The sequence below is a fragment of the Notamacropus eugenii genome, chromosome 1 (genome assembly GCF_028372415.1).
Source record: "Notamacropus eugenii isolate mMacEug1 chromosome 1, mMacEug1.pri_v2, whole genome shotgun sequence".
NCBI lineage: Eukaryota > Metazoa > Chordata > Mammalia > Diprotodontia > Macropodidae > Notamacropus > Notamacropus eugenii.
Genome location: NC_092872.1, coordinates 243,949,982 through 243,963,538, shown reverse-complemented (window position 1 = coordinate 243,963,538; position 13,557 = coordinate 243,949,982). Strand labels below are relative to the sequence as shown.

The window sequence follows — 13,557 nt, the reverse complement described above, 5'->3', positions numbered from 1 at the left end:
CTAGAGAAGTTAGGGTAGAACCATGAGGGAGTGCCAGAGTGCACAGAGCCCCAGGCCTAGGATCAGGAAGACCTGCAGCTGTGTGACCTTGGGCAAGTCACTTCATATTTTTGCCTCGGTCTCTTCAGTTGTAAAATGAGAATAACAATAATAGCAGTAATAGCAGCGACCACCCAGGGCTGTTGTGAGGATCAAATGAGATAAGGCTTATGAAGCACATCCCATGGTCCCTAACACATAGAAAGCGCTCTGTCAGTGTTAGCTCGCTGGGTCCTACAGCAGTTTGCAGAGGAGGAATTCCAGTTCAGATCTTTCAGTCTGCAGTCTGTGCTCTTACTGCTACGCAGTGCTGCCTTCTTTCCTGTCATGATTGAAATCCGAAGCATAATCTATACTTTGCAACAAATTAGATTTTTTTCCCTTTTTTTCAGGTTTTATTTTGTCTCTTTTTTACTAGAAGAAATAAGGCATTTTTTTTTAGTTTTGGGATTAATGATGAAATTTTAAAATTTTATCTTTAAATCTGATGGACATTTGATATCTGGAATAATTGCTATAGATAAGAGACCAATTTACTAAGCAATCTTGAGAAGATGCTTCTTTGGCAGATCAAAAACCTCCCACAGTTAGAATATGTTCATTTTTGTAGTTGTCATTTAGAATGTGATTGAGAAAACATATCAAATTGGAGTAGGGGAACCCTCTTGGTTTATGTTTTTTTATTCCTTATATTCTCCTTCATACTAAATGAGCATTCTCATATCATCATGAGAATTCTCTCATGCTTTATTTAATAGTTTCAAAATTAATATAGGTTAAACTGAGGAGTGGTGAGAATAGATCTCTCTGGGATAACTGTAACAGGGCTTACTTAGCTTAGCAGGCCCAAGTTTTCCAGATGGGAAGTAAGAGTGTGTCACTTGCCTTTTCATTCTTTTATGATTTCATAAAATTCAGATATATGAATAGTTCATTAAAGGTCACAAAAAGATATGTCACCTTTTCCATATAGATCAGTATAAAAAGCATGATCATTAAAGTGCTTTATTAACTAAACAGAAAAGAGCAAGATAGTTCTGCTTTCTAATGACTGATTTTTCAAAGAGATGGCTTAGCTTTTTGGAATAATCCATGGACAAGTGTGTTTCATGTCTTTTTCTCTAGGATTGCCAATAATGTCTTCCTCTAACTTCACAAATGCTTGTTTATTCTAGAAAGTTCTATAGCCTAAAATATTAATTATGTGTGTGATCTGTAAATGCATACTCAGTAAAGAGGCTGGATGGATTAGAAGAGGGGGTGGGCAGGGAATGAGATATAATGTCATATACACACATAATTGACTATAATTAGCATCATTTGTAATTTTGTAATCCTATGTATGTTATCCCTATGCAGGTCTGGAACATAAAAATGGTTAAGGACCCCTTCATTTGGAGGTTATGTATTGTAATCAATTGTAAGGTAGTTAAGGGCTTGGAAGGAACAGTGGACACAGTAAAGAAAGGACTCAAACTCTTGGTATTGGAAGAAGCTCCCTGAGAATCTCTTCCTTTCTGTACCTGAGAGGGCATTCCCCCTATAATGTGCCTAATATGTGGCTGTCTTGCTTTCATTTCGAGACCTTTCTCACCAGGCATGTTGGTCCACTTTTGTGTGGCTTTGATTTTTGAAGCAATATTTCCTGATATGAAACTCACCTAACCTTTATTAACTTCTCTCCATTGCTCCCACTTCTGCCTTTTGGAGGCAAAGGAAATAATTTTAGGCATTCTTCCATGTATCAGACCCTTTGGGTACAGCTCTTATGCCCCTCGTTGGTCTGATTTCCAGACTGAACATCCCACATTACTTCATTTGCTCCTCTTTTCAAATAGTTTTGAGTCCTGGCATCATTTTGGTCACCCTCCTCTGTTCACACTCTGGCTTGTCAAGCTGCTACCTAAAACGGGGCATTCAGAATGGAATGAAGTACTCCATATGTGTCTGACCAAGGCCGTGAACAGCGAGATGATCCATTCAGTTCAACAATGAGCATTTTTGTTATGCTAAGACCTGTGCTAGATGATGAGAACACACATGCAACAGAAGGCCAGTTTGGACCCTGAGAAGCTTACTTTCTGCTGAGTGTGTTAGGGAATGGATAGGGGTTATATATGGACACTTAATAAATGCTTGGAAGATTGGAAGGTTATTTTAAGAATGAGAGAACTCTGCCACATTGGAGAATCTGGGAAGTCTTCACGGAGGTGCTGGTGCTTGATCTGGTCCTTGAAAGAAGGTAAAGACTCCAAAGGCAGAAATGAGAAGAAAGTAAAATGCAAGTTCAGGAAGCAATGAGAAGTGCAGATTAGCTGCGATGGAGACCCCATGGAGGGGAGTGGTGTGACTGAGGCCGATGAGTAGATAAGAAGCAGATTGTGACTGACAGAGAGCTTTGTTTTTTTCTCTCAGAGTCAACAGAGAGTCACTGAATATTTTGTTAATGAAGCTTTGGATTAAAGTGTGGGCAGAAAGGAAGGGAATAAGGCATGGGATTTGGAGACTGGTCTTAGAACCAGGGAAAGGAAAAGTCAAAGGTGATTTTTCATGTTCTACATCTCCAGTGACTCGGGAGAGGAGTAATGTCATTGGTAGAAATAGGGACTGGTTTTTGAAGAAGACAGTGAATTTGGTTTGGGATCTTTTCACTTGAGATAGCAGTCATTTTTAAAGGTAGAACTAGGTTACATGGACGTCAGTGTGGGTCACTTATTAAGAAGCAGATAGATGAGAAAAGTGAGGAGGGAGTCTCACAGATAGTTGCAATAAAAAGACCTTAGCTTAAGGAAAATAGGTTGATTGAGTCAAAGAAACAGCTCCTTGGAACTCTCTTCATTTTGGTACCTTAATAACTGCTAGACTTCCTCACTTTTAAAATCTGTCAACTTCTTCATCCACTTGACTTGCCTGTCCAATCCCTTTGAGATTTGTGTTCCATAGATAGAAATAGCTAAACTAGCCAAGAGGTTTGGTTTTTTTTGTTGTTGTTGTTTTTTAAGACTAGGCCTGCTTTCCTCTCAAATGCTGCCTCTTCTGTAGGCGGGTCTTGAGTCAGACATGACATTATTGTCCCAGAACTGGTAAATTACAGCGACAGTGGCAGTTATTTGCCATCATGTCAGCTCCCCAGTATGAGGCTCCAGACACTAGACAGCAGGCCTCTGGAAAATTAGCCAAGGTGCCTTTAAGACATTTGAGACCTCCACAGGCCAAAAATTCCTGGCCTTTAAGCAGAAGAGAGAATTGGGGTGGGGTGGGGTGGGGGAAAGGCCCTGGCTCCATCTTTACATCTCAAGTGCCACAGACTTTCCAGGGTTCTTTTACAAGAGCAAGTTGTTTGCAGATATATCCCTTGAGATTCTTAATATCCCTCTCCAAACAGGCTCTGGTGGCCTGCCTAACTGACCAGACTGTATTCTAGGCTATCTCAGCCTCACAGATCATGCCCCCTAGTAGACATGAGAGTAGAGACTTCTTCAAAAGCTCTCAGAGATTCCCCTTTGTGGTTGTTGTCCATCTTGGCTATGGTGTATTTGAACAGTGCTAACTTTATGAACTCTGTCCAGGTCCAAAGAGGCTATATGTACTAGAGGTCTTGTATTGTCTCAGTGGTGATTGAAATAATAGATGGATGCCGTCTTTGATCTAGACCATTGGTACAGGAGACCATGCCCTTAGAAGTCCTTGGGAAAAAATTACAACCTGAATACAACAGTCTATTCTTTCACTTCAGTATTACTATGGATCACTTGACTTGTACAGAGCAATCCAGATAATGTATAGGACTGGAGTAAGATGACTTTTTCCCAGTACTACTAGATGTTTTGCTTTGAGAACCTATATGCTCCCACTGGTTAGGTCCTGAACCAGAGTTTCCTACCCTAATAATAGGGTGCAGTTGAGACAGAGACATTGTCCCCCACATACCTTGTGATTTTGTAACCAACTTGGTTTTGGGAGCCCTAATTATTTATGGTCAGCCAGATCTACTTACTAACTCCCTAGTAGTTCTTAAAAAATAACTGGAAGTTCATCTGAATCTCTGTCTCTCACTTAGAGCTGCAATGATATTAGTCAAAATGAAAAGCTTTGTCATGACTATAAAACTCATCGAGTCCTATCACCAACGGATCCCTTTCCCTGGGTACTCAGTTTGATATTTTGATTAGGTAGCAAGGAGGATGATACTATATTGGTCCTCTGGGTCAAGTAAAGCACATGGCCTAGTCCAAATATGAGGGAGCAGTGCATGGAAGACAGTAAATGGAAAATGGCTTCCCAAAGTTGGTGTCCCATATTAGATTATGCTAATTGTCTGGTATAACTCCTCTAGAATTTTTCAGAATTTTGTGAATTTGATGTTTCGGAGGGAGCAATCACTTAAATTCTCTGGATCTCGTTGTTCACATCTATCAAATGACCAGGTATCTCACTAAGATCCCATGAAACATCTCTGGTATTACATAGAATAGACCTTTAATAAATGTTTGTTCAGTAAATGGCTTCTGTTCATCCATAAGCTTTTGGCACAATTGCCTAAAATAATTAGAATCATATTATTGTGCCATATATATGAATTATTTAAAAGCCTTCTATGAAAATTTAAGGTTATAAAAAATCATAAAAGCATAAAACATTTCTTCCTTTTGACATCCAATTTGCTCATATCCTGTAATCTAGAGTAAATAATATTCTATTACAAATCACATAAGATGTGAGTAAGCAGCAATTCCAATAAATGAAAAGTTGACAGAAGTAAAGTCATAGATTACGTGTTTAGAATCAAAAATTTCATCCCCTTAACCAAGCATACAAGTGGGGACACTCGTTACTCCTTACAGATGCTATTAGAAGTATACAAGTGACTGACTCCTACATTCCTACGTCTAATTTCATTCATTTTCATTTGATAAATGTAACAAGGATATGTCCTTTTAGGAATACTCTTAATGCGTAGTTTAATATTATAGTAAAACTGTGATACTGTGAGGGATTCTGCCATCAGGTATTTCTTTTGATGGTATCAGTTAACTATTCAGCCACACTGACTCACCTGTGTGCTTCTTGTCCCTGTGTTTTCATTTTCTTAGAAAATCTTCCCAATTGTGGAACCTTTCTTCATATTCTAGAAATATTTTATGAACAATATATGTTGGCATGTTGCATGTACATATAGATCATTCCTTGTGATTATTTGCTACATTAACTGATCTAAGTTTGTTAGTTTAAAGAAATTAGGTTTTTCTCCTGGTAACCCACATGATGATGGTTTTGGAGGACAAAAATCAGAACTAGACTGGGAACTAGAAAAGAACAGGTGGTAGAGATTGAGAGGAAGTGCTTTTGAAAAGGGTGATACAGATGGTTTGCTGTCATCTCCCCATGATAAATATTTGACAAACATGGAAACAGCAGAAATGGAATGGAATAATTCTTGAACTGAGAATAAGAATGCCTGGACAAAAACCAAATCTGCTGTAATGGCATTTTATAATTTCATACATGGTATCCAAAAGAAATAATATGAAAATACAAGTTTTAGTTTCTTTCTGTCCTAAATTGTAAATGCTAATGTGGAAGCAGATCCCTTGCCCCCTGTTCCGTCTTCCATAGAGCAACTCATCACTCAGAGAATATGTTTATACACATTAGCCATCATCTTAGAGATCGTGGAATGACTATTGAAACCAAGTTGGTACTTAGATTAAGTAGCCCCACTCTAAGAAAAATATGTGGGGAGGTTTAAAGGCACATATGATTGACCATTAATTATACTGATAGCTCACATGTAAGTGCTACACATGGGATTTCCATTTCACAGGCTTAAGAAAATAAAGCGGCTGGTCTACATTCTCATATAAATTAGCAAGGTTCCCCATCACACTCAACTTCCAAGTCTTAAACACAGTGCTCTTTTTACTGTACCACTTACGTATTTGTTTAGTGTGTGTAGATTACCTGGAACAGAGCAAAAATGATTAAATTTAATGGTACATGATAAACCTTAGAATTTTACATCTTTAAAAAACTTATAATATGCAATATACCATCCTTCTGATGTAGTCACATGATTTATACAATTTGGCATTCATAATAAGATTTTAACATTCTTAATCATGAAACTACACATCACAGTGTATATTAAATATTTCCTTGACAATTCGTTTTTCAAATTCTAGCTCGGTTTAGCTCATAAGTTTTTGGTGGAGTTGATATCACATGAATTCCCAGACTTTTGAAGCATTTTTATCTTTATCTCTTGGATAAATTTTTAACCTGTCATGATGAACCTGGTTCAGGCTTGTGTTGTAGAATACCATTGGCACCAAGGAATCTCTGTAATACTAGAGTAATTCTGTTTCTCAGAATTCCCTAAGTGGTGACAAGATTTCCATGCCCTTTAGAAGTTTAAAAATTTCTAAAACAATTTTTGAATGGAAGTTGTAAAATTTGATGCAGACCTCACAGGTTCACCTGGGCTTATCCAGGAAGTGGTTTTTTTATGGCCTTGAATGAAAAAGGAGTTTTCCCAATTTAAGTGGGCTTTCCTAATCCTCAGTAAATTGGTTTTTTCAGTGGTCTTACCTTGGCCAAGTATTTTTCTTTCATTGTAATGGTTTTACAGGTCTCTTCTCTCTTCTGGAATTAGTAACCCCCACTTCAGATGTCAGAGGCCTCCAAACACCTTTCCTTGCTTGAAGACCAAACAGAAGATAACTAGGGAGCACTCATGGGTGGCACGAAATGCAACACCTACCTGACAAAGAGCTGACTAACAGTGGGGACGCCGCTCAGTTCGGTTAGATCTGATCTGGCATTTTGAGACTCCCAAGGATTGGGACAAGCAAACAAGTCATTATCGTTGCTATCACAAAATGAAACCATGATAAAATTATTATTTGTTCCATTTAATTGGCATACCTCTTTATGCGAATGATTTTCTCAAAGTCATTCACATCAAGAATTCTGTTTATTCTGCTACCAGAAATAATGATCACAAATACAATTCCCAGAACAAGTGTTTATCTTGAAAATATAATTGTTTTGTGAACTTCTAAGTATTAGTGTATTGATTTCATTTTCATTCTAGAAAGAACCTTAAGGATTCCCTGTCTAATTCTCTTATTTTAGAAATAAAGAAATAGATGTAGAAAAGATGAACAGCAGCAGCAATGGCGGTATCCATTTCTTGCTTTAAGGTTTGCAAAAAGACAGTGATGGGCCAGACCTATAACCCTGGGGTCCTGAGTTTTCCAAAGGCAGTGTGCTGCAGTCCCCAGAAGCTGTGTAACTGACCAACACGTCAGAAAGCAGATGGAGTTTGACTTGTTCTTCAGGTCATTTTCATTGTCATAAGGCTAAGAGAAAAGTAAAAGTAAAGAGGGATAACGGAACTGATAGCTTAAAGGGTATTTTAAAATCTGTATTTTTTATACGGATGATTATACTTATTTAGTTGTGCATACCAAAAATTGAATCTGTTGTTAAACCAAAAAGTAGAATTTGTGATGACAGGGCTTCAGATATTCTAATGTAAGCTTAGAAGCAATTTTAAAAATGTACATTACAATTCAAAATGACTTTCATAACTCATCTCTAATTGCTATTTGTGAGTTTTCATGAAACTACAGCTACCTCCTAAAATATTTTCCTCTTCCCTGGATGATCCTTAATAGTCAGCAGAATTTAGAAATGTGTATTTTCACCACCAGTATAAAGTAGTAGTACTAATAATCATGGTTTGCATTTGTTTTGCAAAGTTTACAAAGAATATTGGCTAATGACTGTGAGTATGAGGTCATTATTTATGCTCAGAATCTTTCTCTTTATTATGATGTCCTTTAAAAATAGATTCTTTTATAAAGCAATAATATTTTAAATTGTCATCTCTATTAAGAATTCATTACTAACAAAAAGATAAAATTGCATCTATTTTTCCATTAAGGCCTTTTTGTGTTCATTTAGCAACCATTCCTGTAGCTTAAGAGTAGAGTATGAAAAGGTGTGTGTGTGTGTGTGTGTGTGTGTGTGTGTGTGTGTGTGTGTGTGTGTGTGTGTGTGTGTGTGTGTCTGTGTGTGTGTGTGTGTGTCTGTGTCTGTGTCTGTGTCTGTGTCCGTGTCTGTGTGCGTCTGTATGTGTGTGTGTCTGTGTGTGTGTGTGTGTGTGTCTATATACTTTAATCTGTACTATTCCCATCAGATATGATATTTTGCCAGTTCTGTAATTAGTTGGGTAAAGAGTGAAAACTACAGGGGAATCAAAGTAAGGTTTGTAATCATCAACATGTTTTCAGTAAAGGAAATTCATATTTTATTAGCTCATTAAATGACTTCAAGGATATTGTGGCCAAAGCAGATAAGGACGCACTGAATACCACATCATTTTTATTTGTAGAAGCAAGGTGTCAAAAATTCCATACAATATTTGAAATTAATGTTGAGTGTGGAATGGAATAAATGAATAATAAAGGACTGAAATTTGGCTAGGAAGCAGGAAGTTGTTAGTAATTGCTGGAATATTTTTAAGGAGACTAAAAAGTTAATGGCATGTGATAGTGTGTAGACTTAAATTAAGCCAAAAGTTCCAACATTTCTATTCACTTTTATTTTTTCTTAGCTTCTCTTTGTAACAATAAAATGAAGAAAAATTCAACTCAAAACTCCTGCTGCTTTCTGACTTTTTAGTGATTTGCACAGCTTCTGGTGTTTATTTTTTTCTACAGGAAGATAGCATACTATACTTGAAAATGAGTAAGAGACCTGGGTTCTAGGCCTGGTCTTGAATTTTGCAAACCTTAGAGCAGTATATAAGTAGATACTGTTGTTAACCTTCTCTGAATTTATTTCCTGAATTCTAAAATAAGAGGATTGGGTAGATAATCTTTAAGGCTCTTTCTAGAAAGAAAAAAAGCATTCTATGAAATCAGCACATTAAGATAATGGAAGTTCATAAATGTCAGAAAAAAAATTGGTTCTTAGAAATGTATTTGTGATTATTTTTTCAGATATTGCAATAAATGCAATTCATGATGTGAACAGTCAGGTGGAGGCAGTAAAAGTATATGGGATTGAACTTAGAATGAGGACTTTTAAAAAACTGAATCTATGTTTTCATTCACGTAGGGAACTAACTCCCAGTGGGGGAATGCTTTCTAGTAGTACAGGTTGCCACCTTCTTGCAATTTAGAAGTTTTAGAGTGTTGCCTGAAGCCCTGAGAGATGAATGACTTGCCTCTTTCATAAAGGCAACACATTTCTGAGGCAAGACATGAACTCACTTACTGCCCTTTCTACCTCCAAAGTCAACACTCTGTTATGACACACAGTGCACAGAATGAGGACCCCACCAATACAGACATGCAGGGTGTAGGACAGACACACAGCAGGCATATATATAAAACTGATAAACTATGATAAATTAGCCGTATGACCAGACATTCACAGAAAGAAGCAAAACTTTGTTATGCAGAAAGACTTGAATAATTTTTTTTCATTAGACAACTGAGGCATTTTTATTATACTCCCACATAATACCTAACAGGAAAACTTCAATTGACACAGCATTTTGGGGGTCACAGTGGCCTGGCTAACTAGCTGATGTCATGGTTTAGTGAGAATAGCATTAGATTTAGAGCCAGAAGGTAAGTTCCAATCCCAGCTGCAGTATTTACTACTTATGTAACCTTGGGCAAGCATCTCACTGTTTTGGATCTCAGTTTCCTAATTTACAAAAGTCTGGATCAGGGGTGGAGAACCTGTGGCCTCAGGTCATGGAGGTTCCCCACCTTTGGGCTAGAAGTAGGTCCCTTCTAAATCTAAAAGTTATATCCTGCTGAATATAGGTTAACCCAAGGTTATGCAGTCTTATATTTGTATTTTACAAGTAATTATTTTAAAAGTCCACACGATGAAGATTTGTTGTTGTTCAGCTGTTTTCAGTCATGTCCAGCTCTTACTGACCCTGTTTGGGATTTAATTGCCAAAGAGCTTGGAGTGGTTTGCCATGTTATGGTTCATTTTATAGATGAGGGAGTGAGACAGAAAGGGTTAAGTTTCTTGCCCAGGTCACACACACAGCTAGTAAGTGTGTGAGGCCAGATTTGAACTCACAAAGAGTCTTCCTGTCTCCAGACTGGACACTCTGTGCACTATGGCACCACCTAGCTGCTTCCAAGATGAAGATTATTTTCTTATTGCCAGGGCATTTAGGGGCTAGATTAGACTCAAACTGACATCGAAGGCGGGTTTTGATTTGAAAAAGAGACAACTTCTTAATGATTGGAGCTATTGAGAAGTAAAATGAGCACACCTCAGGACACTCACAGTTCCCTCACATCGCAGATGTAGAAAGATTGGGAAAGGGTGCAGGACCAAGGCTCCCACAGGGCCCTCTCACCTGGACTCGTCCGTTGTTTGTTTCAGGCCATCATTCCCCTCTAGATGGTGGCAAAGACCAGCTGCTTGGTCTCCTTGCTCCTGTTCTGTCCTCTCAGCAGACCATTCACACAGAGTGATATTCCTAAAACGTAGATCTGACCAGTTCTCTCCCCGGCTCTGTAAACTCCCAGATAAAATGCCAGCTCCGACTCACAGTCCTGCCTCCAGAATACCTTTTCAGGTTTGTTGCACATTGTTCCTCTTTACATATTAAGTTCCCACCACACTCTCCAGCTTGCTGTTGTGAGGACACAACCTTCCATCTCCACTGTCTGAGACGCTTCCTCTTCACTTTGGCCTCTTAGCATCCCTGCCTCCCTTAATATCCCAGTTCAAGGGTCATTTCCTACAAGTGGCCAGTGGTCTCACTTTTATGACCACCCTAACAGCCACTAATTTCCCCCAAATAACTATTTACCATGTAAGGCAGCAGGGATAGAGAAGTCTCACAGCAGGAAGCCCTAGGTTCATATCCTACCTCTGACCTCTGCTGGCTATGAGACTGTGGGCGAGTCCCTTTCTCTTTGTGCTCTAGACCTGTCTCTAAGAAGAGAAGTGGCTGAACTGCAGTAATGGGGTTTTTCCTCTTCTGGGAGTTCCTTATACCAATGTCACTTACTGTGGGTGTATTATGTCTATCAGGCCTGTACAACATACAACCCATGGGCCTCTTGCAGTCTGCCAAAATGGTCCACAGGCCAGATGTTGTACAGTCCTAATGTATATATTTCTATGGGCCTAGTTTTTCCCCTGCTTGTTTGACACTCAATAGGAGTTTAATAAATCCTTATTAATTGATGTATATAGTATAAACCGCTCACCTGAGGCCCAGCTTAGTGGAGTGTGTGTACAGTCATGGAGGTGGTAAATTTCAGTTCAGATTCTGTTGGTTAAATTAGATGGCCCTGGCATGCTTTTCAAACTTAATACTCTTTTGGGAAGGCAGGAGTGAGAAAGAAAGAAGGAAGTGAGGGAAATTTAAAAAATCATCATCTGGGAAACCTGAACCAAAATGAAAAGCACAGGGGAGTCATTTAATAAGAATTAGAGGGAAGTAGAGCCAGGATACTTGGGAAACTCATGTCTGCATACTGGCTCCTTTTATGCACACAGTACTGCATGTCCCAGTCGACATTTCTGAGAAGTGCAATGCTGACAGGTCAGTACATGAGTTTAACTATGCTCACCACTTTTCCAGAGCAGGCTACTTGTTCTTAGTTGGATGTGGAGATGATACAGATTTAGGGAACACTACTTAATCCAAGATTTGCTTTAGCATTTTGTATGGGATCTAGAGCTTTACATCCTTTTTCAATTTGTAAAAAAGCAAAAGGGAATTATTTTAAAGTAGGATTACTAAAAAATACAGAGCTGTGTCTCACTGATCTCTTAAAAAAAATTTTTTCTTTGAAACCAAACCTTACTTGAATTATATGGATAAGTCAATAGATACGTGTAAGTAGGGGAAATGGGATCTCTCCATGGGCTGATTTCAATTTATTTTCTGAATTTCCTGTTGATATAGGGATTGGAATTTCATATCTTTTTAGAAAGGCATAAAATATCCCTAAATCCAATTTTTCTGTTCCTTAATGGTTGAAACTAACTCATTTACCATCTTTTAAAGTAAATTATGAATTTTTTCTTTTTCTGAAAGTTCCATATGAGGAAGACTTTGAGTCAGGTTGTACAGAGTTTAATGTTCATATTTTTTTGATTTAAAAAAACCTCTAAGGAATTCTGGTCTAAGTGACTATAGAAAGCTGATAAATAAGGATGAATCATGTAAGGCAACAAACCTGGAAGCCAAGAGTGTACCTGTCAATTGGTTAATGACTGAAGAAATTATATGAATTTAATGGAATGTGACAAAAGGAGCTGACTTGTATGAACTGATGAAGAATGAAATGTACAAAACCAAGAGAACAGTTTATATGATCAAAAATAACATTGTAAAGACGAACACCTAAGAAAGACAAAAACGCTGATTAATGTAGACACTTACCACAAGCAAGATACATTGGAATATATTGGAAATAATCCGCATTAGAGAGGTGGGACCAGCGCTAGCATTGCATAAGTTGTAAAAGGTTTCCTATAAAGTTGGGATATTAGTTGAGATGTGAAGGAAACCAGGAGGCAGAGATGAGAAGGAAAAGAGTAAAAGTAATATACTAAGGAGGAATCCATTGGCTTAACCAGACTTCCAAAGTCAGTCAGCAAGCATTATTAAGTGCCTTTTGTGTGCCAGGCACCATACTAGATGCTTTATATCTAGAGGTACAAAGAAAGGCAAATAACAGCACTTGGCCCAAGGACCTTATGGTAGAATGGGAGAGACAAACAACTAGATGCAAACAAGACATATACAGAATAAATTGGAGACGACCTATAATGGGAAGGCATTTGTGTGAGGAGGGATCAGGAAAGGTTCTTATGAAGAGGGGGATTTCATCTAAGACTTGAAGGAAGCCAGTAGTACTGGGAGGCAAAGATGAAGCAGGAAAGTGTTCCCGACATGGAGGACAGTAAGGAAAAATGACAGCTGGGAGAGGGGGCAGTTAGTGTGAGGAACTGAAGGAGGCTGATGTTGCCGGATTGCTGAGGATGTGGCCAAAAGAAGACTATAAAGGGAGGAAAGAGCCAGTTTATGGAGGGTTTTAAAAGCCAAACAAGATTTAGTGTTCCTAGGTTAGATCTCTGGTCTAAGTGACTATAGGTGCTGATAAATAAGGATGACATCATACAAAGCAACGGGACTCTTGAATATAAAAGGTGCTATGTTAAGCTGTATGGTCAGTGGCCTTTCTCTCTGGACTAAGTTGATGTTTCTGCGTCTTCTTGATTGCCAACAGGCTGTAGTTTAAAAAGCAAGTGTTCTTGTAGAAAGCAGAGTATAGAATGTCAGCACCTTAGCATGCAGTAGCATTGGGACTGGTTAAAAGGTTCCCCTCTTAGGGTAAGATCACTGGAAACCAGCAAAAATGAGAAGATTCAAAAATCAAGATACCTCAGCTCTTAGTATTTTGGGAGGGGTTAAATACATTGTTATTCAGATGATGGTAAACCACAAAATAG

General features: G+C 38.2%; 1 protein-coding gene across 6 annotated transcripts in view; it reads left to right on the top strand.

Annotated features, from left to right (window-relative positions):
* Positions 1 to 13,557, top strand: part of NEO1 (neogenin 1) — a 285,881-nt gene that overhangs the window by 149,037 nt on the left and 123,287 nt on the right. The gene's annotated exons all lie outside the window — the stretch shown is intronic.